The sequence below is a fragment of the Lepidochelys kempii genome, chromosome 25 (genome assembly GCF_965140285.1).
Source record: "Lepidochelys kempii isolate rLepKem1 chromosome 25, rLepKem1.hap1, whole genome shotgun sequence".
Taxonomy (NCBI): domain Eukaryota; kingdom Metazoa; phylum Chordata; order Testudines; family Cheloniidae; genus Lepidochelys; species Lepidochelys kempii.
Genome location: NC_136404.1, coordinates 9,533,349 through 9,546,804, shown reverse-complemented (window position 1 = coordinate 9,546,804; position 13,456 = coordinate 9,533,349). Strand labels below are relative to the sequence as shown.

The 13,456-nt window shown below is 44.7% G+C and overlaps 1 protein-coding gene across 2 annotated transcripts in view; it reads left to right on the top strand.

Annotated features, from left to right (window-relative positions):
- LOC140903232 (uncharacterized) overlaps window positions 1-13,456 on the top strand; it is a 232,189-nt gene that overhangs the window by 145,521 nt on the left and 73,212 nt on the right. The window contains exon 1 of one of the 2 annotated variants that reach the window (XM_073324184.2): window positions 13,035-13,074. The exons of the other annotated variant lie outside the window; for it this stretch is intronic. The gene's annotated coding sequence lies outside the window, so the exon portion shown is untranslated. Of the gene's footprint in view, window positions 1-13,034; window positions 13,075-13,456 lie in introns of those variants that run through there. 2 annotated transcript variants of the gene reach the window in all.

Here is a 13,456-nt window from a genome sequence, read left to right as displayed (position 1 = left end):
GGGCATTAGGGGACGAAAGCTGAGGAAGCATTGTTCTAAGTCAGCCATAAAAATGTTGGCATACTGTGAGGCCATGCGGGTACCCATAGCAGTACCGCTGATTTGAAGGTATACATTGTCCCCAAATGTGAAATAGTTATTAGTGAGAACAAAGTCACAAAGTTCAGCCACCAGGTTTGCCATGACATTATTGTAGGGCCTAATCACATCAGCCACACTATCAGAGGCTCGTTCACCTGCACATCTACCAATGTGATATATGCCATCATGTGCCAGCAATGCCCCTCTGCCATGTACATTGGTCAAACCGGACAGTCTCTATGTAAAAGAATAAATGGACACAAATCAGATGTCAAGAATTATAACATTCATAAACCAGTCGGAGAACACTTCAATCTCTCTGGTCACTTGATTACAGACCTAAAAGTTGCAATATTACAACAAAAAGACTTCAAAAACAGACTCCAACGAGAGACTGCTGAATTGGAATTAATTTGCAAACTGGATACAATTCACTCAGGCTTGAATAGAGACTGGGAGTGGATGGGTCATTATACAAAGTAAAACTATTTCCCCATGTTTATTTTCCCACTCCCCCACCCCCCACTGTTCCTCAGACGTTCTTGTTAACTGCTGGAATTGGCCTACCTTGATTATCACTACAAAAGGTTTTTTTTCCAACACGCCCCCCCGCCCCGCTCTCCTGCTGGTAATAGCTCTTCTTAAGTGATCACTTTTCTTACGGTGTGTATGATAACACCCATTTTATCATGTTCTGTGTGTATATAAATCTCCTCACTGTATTTTCCACTGAATGCATCCGATGAAGTGAGCTGTGGCTCATGAAAGCTTATACTCAAATAAATTGGTTAGTCTCTAAGGTGCCACAAGTACTCCTTTTCTTTTTGTGGATTGAGATATTTCAGTCAAACTATTTAACAGAAAATCCCAGTTCCTAATTTAGAGATTGTGGATTTTTAAAATCTCACCCTCTACTATCTGTGCAAACCCAGTCTTCAAAATGTTCCTAAAACTTTCAAAACTTTTCGAACAGCTGCAGAGAAAGGAATACTGTTTGAAGTTGTAAGCTTTGGGAAATAAATTCATACTTTATTTAAAATAAGTGAAAAAACAAAACAAAAACATGTTAATGAGCAACACATTAATGTCAGTTTCGTAAACTGTTAATACATATGAGATATTTATTTATACAATGTTCAGCATTTCCCAAAATCTTCAAGTCTTTCCCACAGAGCTTTATACAATGCCATTATTTTCTGGCAGATTCTGGCAGCACTCAACTCCTGTCTTGAAGGATTCAGCCTGGCTCCACGTTCCAGGCATTGTGACATGGCACATAGGGTCGCAGTGCACTCAAGTTTGGCCCAGCCACCCCACCATTGTGACAGAGGGGCCACCAGGCCAAATTTCAATGAGCGATATTGCAACCTGTTGCAAAGGGTCACAACACCACTCAGGATTCAGGGCCCTCTCAAACAGGATTCAGGGCCCTCTCAAACTGCCCGTTTTGCTGTCTCTGAGCCGCCCACCCTGGAGCTCTGGCCATTATAATCCATTTTAGTACTAAGAGCACCAACGGCCGTAAATGGCTTATTAGGTAATCATAGAATATTAGGGTTGGAAGAGACCTCAGGAGGTCAATGTTTTCTCCTGTCCATTCATTTTGTGGAAATGATACAGCTGTTGCTAATAATGATTTATCTGAATAGTACAGATTACATTTTTACTGGTAATTCATACATCACAACCAATCTATGGTAGACTTTGGTCAATGAATCATAGAATCATAGAATATCAGGGTTGGAAGGGACCCCAGAAGGTCATCTAGTCCAACCCCCTGCTCAAAGCAGGACCAATTCCCAGTTAAATCATCCCAGCCAGGGCTTTGTCAAGCCTGACCTTAAAAACCTCTAAGGAAGGAGATTCTACCACCTCCCTAGGTAACGCATTCCAGTGTTTCACCACCCTCTTAGTGAAAAAGTTTTTCCTAATATCCAATCTAAACCTCCCCCACTGCAACTTGAGACCATTACTCCTCGTTCTGTCATCTGCTACCATTGAGAACAGTCTAGAGCCATCCTCTTTGGAACCCCCTTTCAGGTAGTTGAAAGCAGCTATCAAATCCCCCCTCATTCAAAACTGGACACAGTACTCCAGATGAGGCCTCACCAATGTTGAATAGAGGGGAACGATCACGTCCCTCGATCTGCTCGCTATGCCCCTACTTATACATCCCAAAATGCCATTGGCCTTCTTGGCAACAAGGGCACACTGCTGACTCATATCCAGCTTCTCGTCCACTGTCACCCCTAGGTCCTTTTCCGCAGAACTGCTGCCTAGCCATTTGGTCCCTAGTCTGTAGCTGTGCATTGGGTTCTTCCGTCCTAATTGCAGGACCCTGCACTTATCCTTATTGAACCTCATCATAATGGTTCTTATCCTAGTCTAACACAAATGGTTATCAATGGTTAGGCCAAGGCTGCTCCCATAGACTATCTCTCTGCAATCTTGGAAGACTTAATACAACATGTTTTTACTCTTCACATCAGTCTCTAGTGGGCAGAGCACAGAGCTAGAAGTCAGGGCTCCTGGGTTCTCTTATTGATTTGTCTATTAACTTGCTTTGCAACCTTAGGCAAATCATTTTAACATCTCTAGTCATAAATGCACCTCTCCTATGAGTGCAGAAATATGCTACCTACCTCACAAGGATGTGAGAATTGGTTAAAAGTTCATGAAGTGATGTGAGATCCTCAGAGAAAAGATGATGTATGAATGTCTTCAGCAATGGGACCGCCAGCATTTCAGATAGATTTCACCGTAGGAGAGGCAGTGGGGTCCAGTGGCTAGAGCATTATACTGGGTTCTATCACTATACCAGAGTTCTCAGTTCTGCCACTGATTTACTGCGTGCCCTTGGCAAGACACTCCCACGTCTTTGCGCCTTTGTTTTTGGTCCCGTCGTTTGTCTGTCTTGGGTATTTAGAGTGTAAGTGGGAACTCTCTTGCTATGTATTTGTACAGTGCCTAGAACAAAGGGCCCCCAGACTCAGCCGGGACCCTAGGTGCTACTACCCCAACAATAGTGGAAATGTTCATGATATTCAGCCTGCATTTTCCCTTGATTAATTTCATCCCATTACTCTTAGTTATACGCCATTATGATACCCCTAAGCCATGTGTCCCTTCCTTGGTGTTTATATTTTTCATATGATTGTACACAGTTATGCTAGTCTACCCTTCCCCTAATTTTGTCCTTAGTTGGCTAAGCTACTGTCTACATTGAGTGGTTGTGTTCTTTCCTCTTAAAACATCTGTACTCTGCACCCCCAAGATGAAGTGTAAGCAGTGTCAGGATGAGCTCCACCCTGACATCTGGTGGTGAGGTGTGGCAAGTTGTGGAAAAGAACTTCAGGGGCCGATCTCATTTGCATAGGCACACCCACCCCGCCTAGAATGAGACCATAGCTGCCCAAATGGTCACTTTGGCTGCTGTGGGATCCCCAGTGTCTCTGTTATTGGGACAGGAAGAATAAATTGTTATTACCCTGATTATGGGAACTGTGCTTGGAACTGTACGTGGCCTTTTGTTATGATGGAGGGATTCACCATCAACTAAGTAGCACTCGCTAGGCAAGGGTCATGGGTTCCAAAACTGTGTGAATGGAGAGAGGCTGGGGACAAGTATTAATACTTGGTGGCATGGGCCCCTTGGTGAGGGCCTTACATGCTGATTGCACTTCCTCCTCTCTCCACTGTGGAATATCAGAGCTAATTTTTATTTCATTAGAAGTCTAGTTATAGGCTGCTGAGCTCACTTTGGGCTGACAGTGCACCAGCACTGGGGCTCCCCTACTATAAGCTGAATTCACCTAAGAGCTGAAATCACTGAGTGTTGTGTTAAGTAGTGGGGGAGCCTGAAGATATATTGTGGAGCAGTTTGCGGGACGGCTGGTGAAGCAGTTCGACGCGGAGCAGTGTGTGGATGGCAGGAGCTGCTTGTGGGCCGTGGAGCTGAGCGAAGGAGTTCGTGGGGCGGCTGGCGGAGCGGAGCACAGCTGAGCGAAGGAGTTTGTGGGGCGGCTGGCAGAGCGGAGCGGAGCGAAGGAGTTCGTGGGGCGGCTGGCGGAGCGGAGTGCAGCTGAGCGAAGGAGTTCGTGGGGCGGCTGGCGGAGCGGAGTGCAGCTGAGCGAAGGAGTTCGTGGGGCGGCTGGCGGAGCGCAGCTGAGCGAAGGAGTTTGTGGGGCGGCTGGCGGAGCGGAGCGCCGCTATGGAGCTATGGGGCGGTCAGCTTCAGATCATGTAAGGTGCCTCTTACCCCCGTCCCATTTCCACCCAGGTTGGGAGGTAAAGCTCCGCCGATAAACTTTCGAACTCTGGGGCTGCCCTGACCAGGGACAGAGACTTTTGGGGCATTGGACTTTTGGGACTTTGGGTGATTTGGGGTTGCTGGACTCAAGAACCAAAGGGAAAAGGGCATGCCCCAATTTGCCTGGGGTGGGGTTGTTTTTGCTCATGGGTTGTGTTATGAATCCTGTTGGTGGTGTTTCCCCAACATAATGCCACATTGTTTCTCTCTGTTATTAAAAGACTTTTGTTACACTCAGACTATGTGCTTGCGAGAGGGGAAGTATTGCCTCTTGGAAGCGCCCAGCGGGGGTGGTATATATTTGTCCCAGGTCACTGGGTGGGGGCTCGAGCCGGTTTGCATTGTGTTATTGGAATGGATCCCCTAGATATTGAACCCGGCCCTTGTTGCTGCCAACTCTGATGGGCAGAAGGGTTACATAAGTTTCTGTGTGAAGAGTGAAACTAGGTTTAGATCTGTGCTTTGTACCTTTTAAGGTGTAGTACACCACTCTACACCAGGGAGTTTTCAGACCCCTCAGCTGATTGGTTTCCCAGTGGCCTTTTTGGCTGACAGAAGGTTGAATGTTTTCTCTCTGTTTATTACTGGGTTTCCCTTAATCCTTAAATCCTCCTCCATCATTGTTTTCTAGTTGATGTGGTTGTTTTCAAATGTCAGATTTTCTTCTAATTTTCCTTCTCTTGCATAACTCTCCCTGCTGGTTTTGCTAATCAGTCTGCCAGGGTTTCTTTACACGTAAACATACAAAAGATGTCTAAGTCATAAACTGGTTTATCTTGGGTTTTCCTTCTTTCTCTTAAGAATATCTACATGGCTGTCAATAAGTCTTCCTTAAGTACCAAACCTGGTAGATCCAGTTAGAATCTCTTCAAAGCCCAGCCTGTCCCCTGCTTGACTGCCACCGAGGGAGCAGCAGTAATTTTCTTTCTGTGAAATTATCACTTATGTGGAACACAAGACAAAGAACCAAAACCTGTGGGACTGGTAGGATTTACGGTGAGGACAGTCCTCTAATGACCTACGGTTGCTACTTATTATAAGACTCATGAATAGGAATAGTTATAGTCTCTATTCATTTTTGCCACCATGTTTGCATGTGAACATGAATCAGGATCTTGCTCTGCCAATTTCTTAACCTTGGGAGAAGTCCTTATGATTAAGGCTGCAATTTAGTCAGGGAGGTGGCAAGGAAGACCCCCGCAGCATCCTGCCACCGCGGGTGGCACGGGGGACGCCTGCTGCTCCCCGCTGCCATGGGGACCCCCAGACCTCTCCGCTTCCACAGGCGGCACGGGGGGACCCCCGGGTCTCTCCGCCTCCACAGGCCGCAGGGGGATTGCCCAGAGCTTTCCACCTCCACGGGCGGCAGGGGGAACCCCTGGAGCTTAGGGCCGCTGTGGGCAGCAGGGGGGACCCCGGGAGCTCCCAGCCACTGCAGGTGGCAGGGGGGACCCCCGGAGCTCGGAGTCACCAGCGGAGGGGGACCCTGGAGCTCCCAGTCTGCCTTCAGCTGCCCAAGCACCCCCATTTTGTCATGGGTATTTTTAGTAAAAGTCAGAGACTGGTCAAGGCGCTTCCATGAATTTTGCATTATTGCCCCTGGCCTGTCCCTGACTTTTACTAAAAATATCCATGACAGATTCGTAGCCTTGCTTAGGATGTAACCCAATGAAATCAATCTCACCATAGCCTCAGCCCCACTGGGGGTGATGTTTGGGGAATGCGGATATAACAACTGCCCAAAACATCATGCCATGGTGGTCATATGTGGAATTCTAGTAATTATTACAAATTTTAGAGGCAATTCCTTTGCTCCTGATATACAGCAATGCCTTCCACTCCTAATAGTGTAGAAGGTGTTCACACCCAAAAACCAGTCAGAAATCAATCTAAGGCCTTACTGCATATATATCTGAAGTTACTTTTCATGCAACATACAGCACAGTCTCCATATCCTAACCCTCACATCCCACCATTCAAACATTCAGAGTTAGCAAAATATATTATCAGTTTATTAAAGGTTGCCTAGGTGTTGTTCCTTTAAATAAATTCACCGTTGTCGCAGAAGATGAAGTGAATGCAGTAGTGTGTTGCAGAGAATAAAGTTGTGCATAGAAGAGATGGTTTTGATGAAGGACAATATGAACAAGTTGATGAAAATGTGTTGGGGGAAATTAATAAAAGTTAGGCTTGTATGTTGAATACAAAATATACTGTAATGCACAGTGAGAAGCTGATTGAACATAACCTGAGCTATAGCCATTTGCAGAGCCAGCAATACTAATGCAAAGCATATTTCAGCATTAAGTGACATAGTAGAGTATGCATAAATAGTCCACATAGTTGCATTTCAATCAAAACCCACCACCCAGGTCACCAGGACAAGATGTTATTCACCCAAGTTTTGAAGGAACTCAAATGTTAAATTGCAGAACTGCTAACTCTGGTATGTAACCTATCATTTAAATCAGCTTCTGTACCAAATGACTGGAGGACAGCTAATGTGACGCCAATTTTTAAAAAAGGCTCCAGAGGTGATCCCGGCAATTATAGGCCGGTAAGCCTGACTTCAGTACCATGCAAACTGGTTGAAAATATGGTAAAGAACAGAATTATTGGACACATAGATGAACATGATTTGTTGAGGAAGAGTCAACATGGTTTTTGTAAAGGGAAATCATGCCTCACCAATCTACTAGAATTCTTTGAGGGGGTCAACAAGCAGTGGATATGGTATACTTAGATTTTCAGAAAGCCTTGGACAAGGTCTTCACCAAAAGCTCTTAAGCAAAGTAAACTGTCATGGGATAAGAGGGAAGGTCCTCTCATGGATTTGTAACTGGTTAAAAGACAGGAAACAAAGGGTAGGAATAAATGGTCAGTTTGCAGAATGGAGAGAGGTAAATAGTGGTGCCCCCCAGGGATCTGTACTGGGACCAGTTCTATTCAACATATTCATAAGTGATCTGGAAAAAGGGGTAATCAGTGAGGTGGCGAAATTTGCAGATGATACAAAACTACTCAAGATAGTTAAGTCCTAGGCAGACTGCAAAGAGCTACTAAAGGCTCTCTCAAAACTGGGTGACTGGGCAACAAAATGGCAGATGAAATTCAGTGTTGATAAATGCAAAGTAATGCACGTTGGAAAACATAATCCCAACTATACATATAAAATTATGGGGTCTAAATTAACTGTTACCACTTAAGAAAGATCTTGGCATCGTGGATAGTTCTCTGAACACATCCACTCAATGTGCGGCGTCAGTCAAAAAGTGAACAGAATATTGGGAATCATTAGGAAAGGGACAGATAATAAGACAGAAAATATCATATTGCCTCTATATAAATCCATGGTATGCTCACATCTTGAATACTGCGTGCAGATGTGGTCACCTCATCTCAAAAAGGATATCTGGAATTGGAAAAGGTTCAGAAAAGGCCCACAAGAATGATTAGGGGTATGGAACGGCTGCCATGTGAAGAGAGATAAATGAGGGCTTTTCAGCTTGGAAAAGAGACAACTAAGGGGGGATATGATAGAGGTCTATAAAATCATGACTGGTGTGGAGTAAGTAAATAAGGAAGTGTTATTTACTCCTTCTCATAACATAAGAACGAGGAGTCACCAAATGAAATTAATAGGCAGCAGATTTAAAACAAACAAAAGAAAGTATTTTTTCACACAATACCCTCTCAACCTGTGGTTCTCCTTGCTGGAGGATGTTGTGAAGGCCAAGACTATAACAGGGTTCAAAAAAGAACTAGATAAGTTCATGGAGGATAAGTCCATCAATGGCTATTAGCCAGTATGGGCAGGGATGGTGTCCCTAGCCTCTGTTTGCTGGAAGCTGGGAATGGGTGACAGGGGATGGATCACTTGATAATTACCTGTTCTGTTCATTCCCTCTGGGGGCACCTGGCATTGGCCACTGTCAGAAGACAGGATATTGGGCTTGATGGAGCCTTTGGTCTGACCCAGTATGGCCTTTCTTATGTTCTTATGCACTAGATGTCGCTGAGAACAGGAAACAAGTAATTTCCCAACATTTGGTCAAATATTCCAAAAATGCAGTGCGGGGGGTTTGAGGACCAAAAGTGCTTGTCACTGTCAAAGCCAAGACTTCTCAGATCACTGACTCAGATCTCTGTGGAGGCACAGTGAAGTTCAGAGAAAAATATTTCAGAATGACAAATAGGACTAAATATTGATGGCAGAATTGTATCCCTTAAATTAGATAATGGAGCACAATGCAATACTAGGTCAAGACATAGACAATAAGGAAACTTTATAGAAGTCTGAAGCAAAACTAATTTCATATTTAGATAATAAAATACCAATACAGGGGTAAGTAGATAAGGGAAACAGAGAGTCTATATAACACTAGCAGAATCGTTGCAGGTCGCAGCAATGTCAGAGAGTTATCAAGTGCAGAATTATCACAGATAATCAACATTGCAAATGTCACCAATCCAAATAGCAACCAGCTCGTAGGCATAACATAATCAGGCTCGAGTGAGTTGTGTTACAGCAGCCGTGTCCCTAGAAAATGTCTGAGGACTGAAATAAGCTATAAATAATAAGTGACTTTGTCAAGAATTTCAGAATCTTTTATCTATCCATTTAGTTGTATGTTATTTTGAACTTAGAAGTGTTGTCCTACTGGAATTAAGGTAGCTCCAAAGCAGTGAAGTAAAGATAGGAATAAAGTTTCTATTATGTAAGTGTCTGTGCTGTGCTAAGCCTGTGCAGTATGAAGAATACATTGCCAGAAGCCTTTACAGATACAGACTGATTTGAAAGCTCATGCAGCTTCACAAACTGCTGGGCTTCCCCTCTGGACAAATCAGACCCTTGACTGCTTATTAAGCATAGAAATTGATAGCAGAAATGTCCGGGAAACCTACAGTCCCTGAGTGAAATGTCCTGGTGAGTGTTTATTGTGAGCATAGATACACAAAGGGAAGTGCTAGAAGCCCGTGGCCCTTTTAAAAAGGGTATCAGATAAAACAGAGTTAATGCCACTCAGATATCGGTTTGCTACAGAATCACTGATTAGCTGCCAAGCAGTCTGATTCTCCCTCATGACTTGTCCTGCTCTTCCTGACCCCTAGGGTATCTCTAATTGCCAGCCTAGCTCCCCTCATTAACTGCCCTCCCCTTCTAGAACTTTCTCTCCCAATTGCCTCGGGATGCTATGATACCCCTAACTGACAATCTGCCTCACTGCCCCAGTCTTCCCAAACTTTCTCTTCCCTCCTGTTCCCTGTGACACCCCTGACTAACTGTTACTTTATCTCCCCTGCGCTGACTGCCCTGCCCTTCCAAAAAGTGCCCTCCCTGACCCCGTCCATCTCTGTGATATCCTCGACTAACTGCCAATCTGTAACCAACCCACTGTCACACTTCCAGAATCTTCTTTCCAGCTTGCCACACACATTACACACCCTTCCACACTTTCCTGCATCCCCAACCCTAAACTGCTACTAAAACAGGCCCTTAAATTGCTGGCTTAGCTTCCCAGCCCTATTCCTTCCTGCTCTTTCCCAAGCCCTGCAGAGGAAGCAATTGCCTGACTCAGAGGTTCCTTTGCTCTGTTCCTTCGCTGGGAAACCTAGCTGTAAACTTTGCAGAGACACAAACACTTTATAAAGGGTATCAATTTGCTGAATCCAGTTTGAGTCATTGACAGTCAAAGGCAGATACTCGTAAACTATGTGTGTCTATTCTCTGCAAAAGGGCATTTCAAAAGGTTGAATTTTACACAGTACGGTGAGTATGAATATACTTACATAGCTGCATTACTAAAAGGAGGAATGCTGCATTGTTCAGCTAAGTGCCAGTTTGGTTGTTCTCTCTCTCTCTCTCTTTCCCCCCCTTCCTCTCAGTTTGCAAACAACAGAAATAAATCCTGTAACTAAGAGTCCATAATCCAGACAGGCCGTAGAGCAAAGACAGGGAGTCAGGTCTCCTTTGTGCCATTCCCAGCTATTTCACTGCCTCACTGTGTGGCCTTAAGTAAGGAACCAAAGTTCCTCAGACACCACAAACAGGGTGCTGAATTTTGCAGCTCCTTCCCCCAGTTCACACCCTGTGTTATGGGTTCATCGTGGAAATGCTTCAAAGTAGCTCTAGCGGCATCTTTTAGAGCATGACAGTGAGCTTTTATCTGAATGAACGCACAATCTGCAGTGTGGCCAACGCCTGTGATTCTGTCATGAGTCTTGTGGTAATTCCCTTAAAGCCCCAGCTCCTGGAGTCCAGTGATGATGTCAGCTGTCATTCTTAAAGAAAAAGTAAGTTTCTCGCCCTCATGGCTGTGGAGAAAACGTCAAAATGTGACCCCAGGGCACCTGAAAGCCTCAAAAAGCGGAAGGCAAATAAAAAGAACACCAAAATCTGTCATTTTTACAGAATCTCATGATTTTAAAGCCAAGCTCATGGTTTTTGGTGAGCCCGACTCATGGTTTTTGGACATCTGAGGTTGGCAATACTGAAACCATGACATTGCCCGTCTCTCTGCTCTGGCTTGGCAGAATAGGTTTTAGAAACTCAGCAGGGTCTCCTGATCCAGTTCCCCCCCCCCCCCCGCCGCCCCCAGTGAGGTGGCAGCTCTTGTAGCAAATATCACTGAAATAGCACAAAAGTCCTGAACAAAAATTGTCATTTCCAGTGAGACCAGAGTAGTCCCAAACTGTGCCGTAAAACTGAGGGGAAAATTTGAGTGGGGACACACATGAGCCCTACTCAGTGAGCAGGATACCTGCTTCCGGGGCCCTGCTCTTGTAAGGCCGACAGACCCCCACTCGGCAGGTGGGCAGGATCGAACCTCTGGGAAATGCATTAGCCTCTACGGCATGAGCTAAAAGCCACATGGTTCTTAGCTAAGGCTGTAGAGCAGACTCATTAATCTCTCTCTAAGTGATCTTGGTGACACTAGATGGGACAGAGCACCACACCCAGGAAGTGTGTGGGTTACACTGTTGTCTCCCTCAGTAGTGATAGAAGAGGCTAATGTGTTCCCCACTCTGTTTATTAACAGCCATGCCCTTCCAGACCATTCTCCTTCTCCCCCATTAGCTTCTCCGGGGCTCTATAATACCCCAAACGAACAGCTTGTCTTCCTTCGCCAAGGTCCTGATCCAAGCCCTACTGAAGTCAATGGAAATGCCCTAACAGTCTAGAAACTTCTCTGCCACCCTGTTCCCTGTGACAGCCCTGACTTGCTGCCAGTTTGTTTCCCCTCACTTAGCTGCCCCACCCTTCCAGAATCTTCTCCCACCACCCAAAGTCCTTGTAAGTGCCAGTCTGTCAGTGCCACATTCTTCCAGAATCTTCTCTTCTCTCAAGGATTGAACTCACATCCCTGGGTTTAGCAGGCCAATGCTCAACCCACTGAGCTAGCCCTCCCCCTGCCCGTATCTTCAAAGGGAAGCTGTTGCTCTCAACACCTCTCATTTGCTGGACAGTGACACTAGGCTCAGCCCTGCACACAACACAGAAGAAGCCAAGGTTTGTGTGAAACTCGGGATCCACAAACATTTTCACCGTGCTCGTGAATAATTCATAACATGGCCCCACTAATGCTAGAGAACCAAATTCTGCATTTTTAGTCTTAAAAATATGCTTCTAAACTATTCAGCCAGTCCTAGCATTCTGCGTGCAGAGGAAAGAGGGCGTATCATTTTAGTCTCTAGTTCCACTGCCTGTTTTCCTTGCTTTTCCACTAATCAGGAACACATTAGTAAAGGGGCCACTTGAGCCAAAGGCGGGGACACGAAGAAAGTGTGCTGTGTACCTTCAAAGGCCACTGATTCACATTCAGGTTTTCCCATGTAATATATCCTTTGTTCCTTCGCTGGGAAACCTAGCTGTAAACTTTGCAGAGACACAAACACTTTATAAAGGGTATCAATTTGCTGAATCCAGTTTGAGTCATTGACGGTCAAAGGCAGCTACTCGTAAACTATGTGTGTCTATTCTCTGCAAAAGGGCATTTCGAAAGGTTGAATTTTACACAGTACGGTGAGTATGAATATACTTACATAGCTGCATTGCTAAAAGGAGGAATGCTGCATTGTTCTGCTAAGTGCCAGTTTGGTTGTTCTCTCTCTCTCTCTCTTTCCCCCCCTTCCTCTCAGTTTGCAAACAACAGAAATAAATCCTGTAACTAAGAGTCCAAAGGGCATGTATTGGAAATGAGTGGGGGAAATAGGCCAGAATTCTGCAGGAACACAGTTCCACAGATTAAATTAACCCTTTTGCTGATTCATTCTATTGCAACTGGCATTTGAGGTGAAGGCAAGTCACGCACCATGTACTCTTTGTACAATGTACTTTTGTGTTATATTTAAAGGATGTTAGCTAGCAGTGGGAACACCCTTGAAATCCTTTGGCTTGCTCTAAAACTCAAAATATGAATTTTGCAAATGGTCCCTGTCTTGATAATGGGATGAAACCAAACCCCAGATCTAAATACTTCTGAATTCTGGAAAGGTTAAAATCCAAGCCCTGATCTTGGATTTGAAATCAACGACTCTCAACTATTCAGCTATCAAATGGTTAACCAGTGAATGGTGAAGGGAGCCAGGTGGGGTGGAAGAACCAGTGGATGATAAAAACAAACCAGAGTTGACAACGAGAGACATTATAGCTCATTGCAATTAAGCAACAATAGACACCGGAGGTATGAGGTTATACTGTATTCTTAGGCTGTTTTGTGAGGCATTCAAGAAAAGGTCAAGTGTCTTCAGACCCTGAGACATGCAGGGATCCAGTATAACTGCATTTCTAGAATTATGTTGTAGAAATAAGAAAAGGAGTACTTGTGGCACCTTAGAGACTAACAAATTTATTTGAGCATAAGCTTTCATGAGCTACAGCTCACTTCGTCAGATGCATTCAGTGGAAAATACAGTGGGGAGATTTATATACATAGAGAACATGAAACAATGGGTGTTATCATACACACTGTAACGAGAGTGATCAGGTAAGGTGAGCTATTACCAGCAGGAGGGGGGGACCTTTTATAGTGATAATCAAGGTGGACCATTTCCAGCAGTTAACAA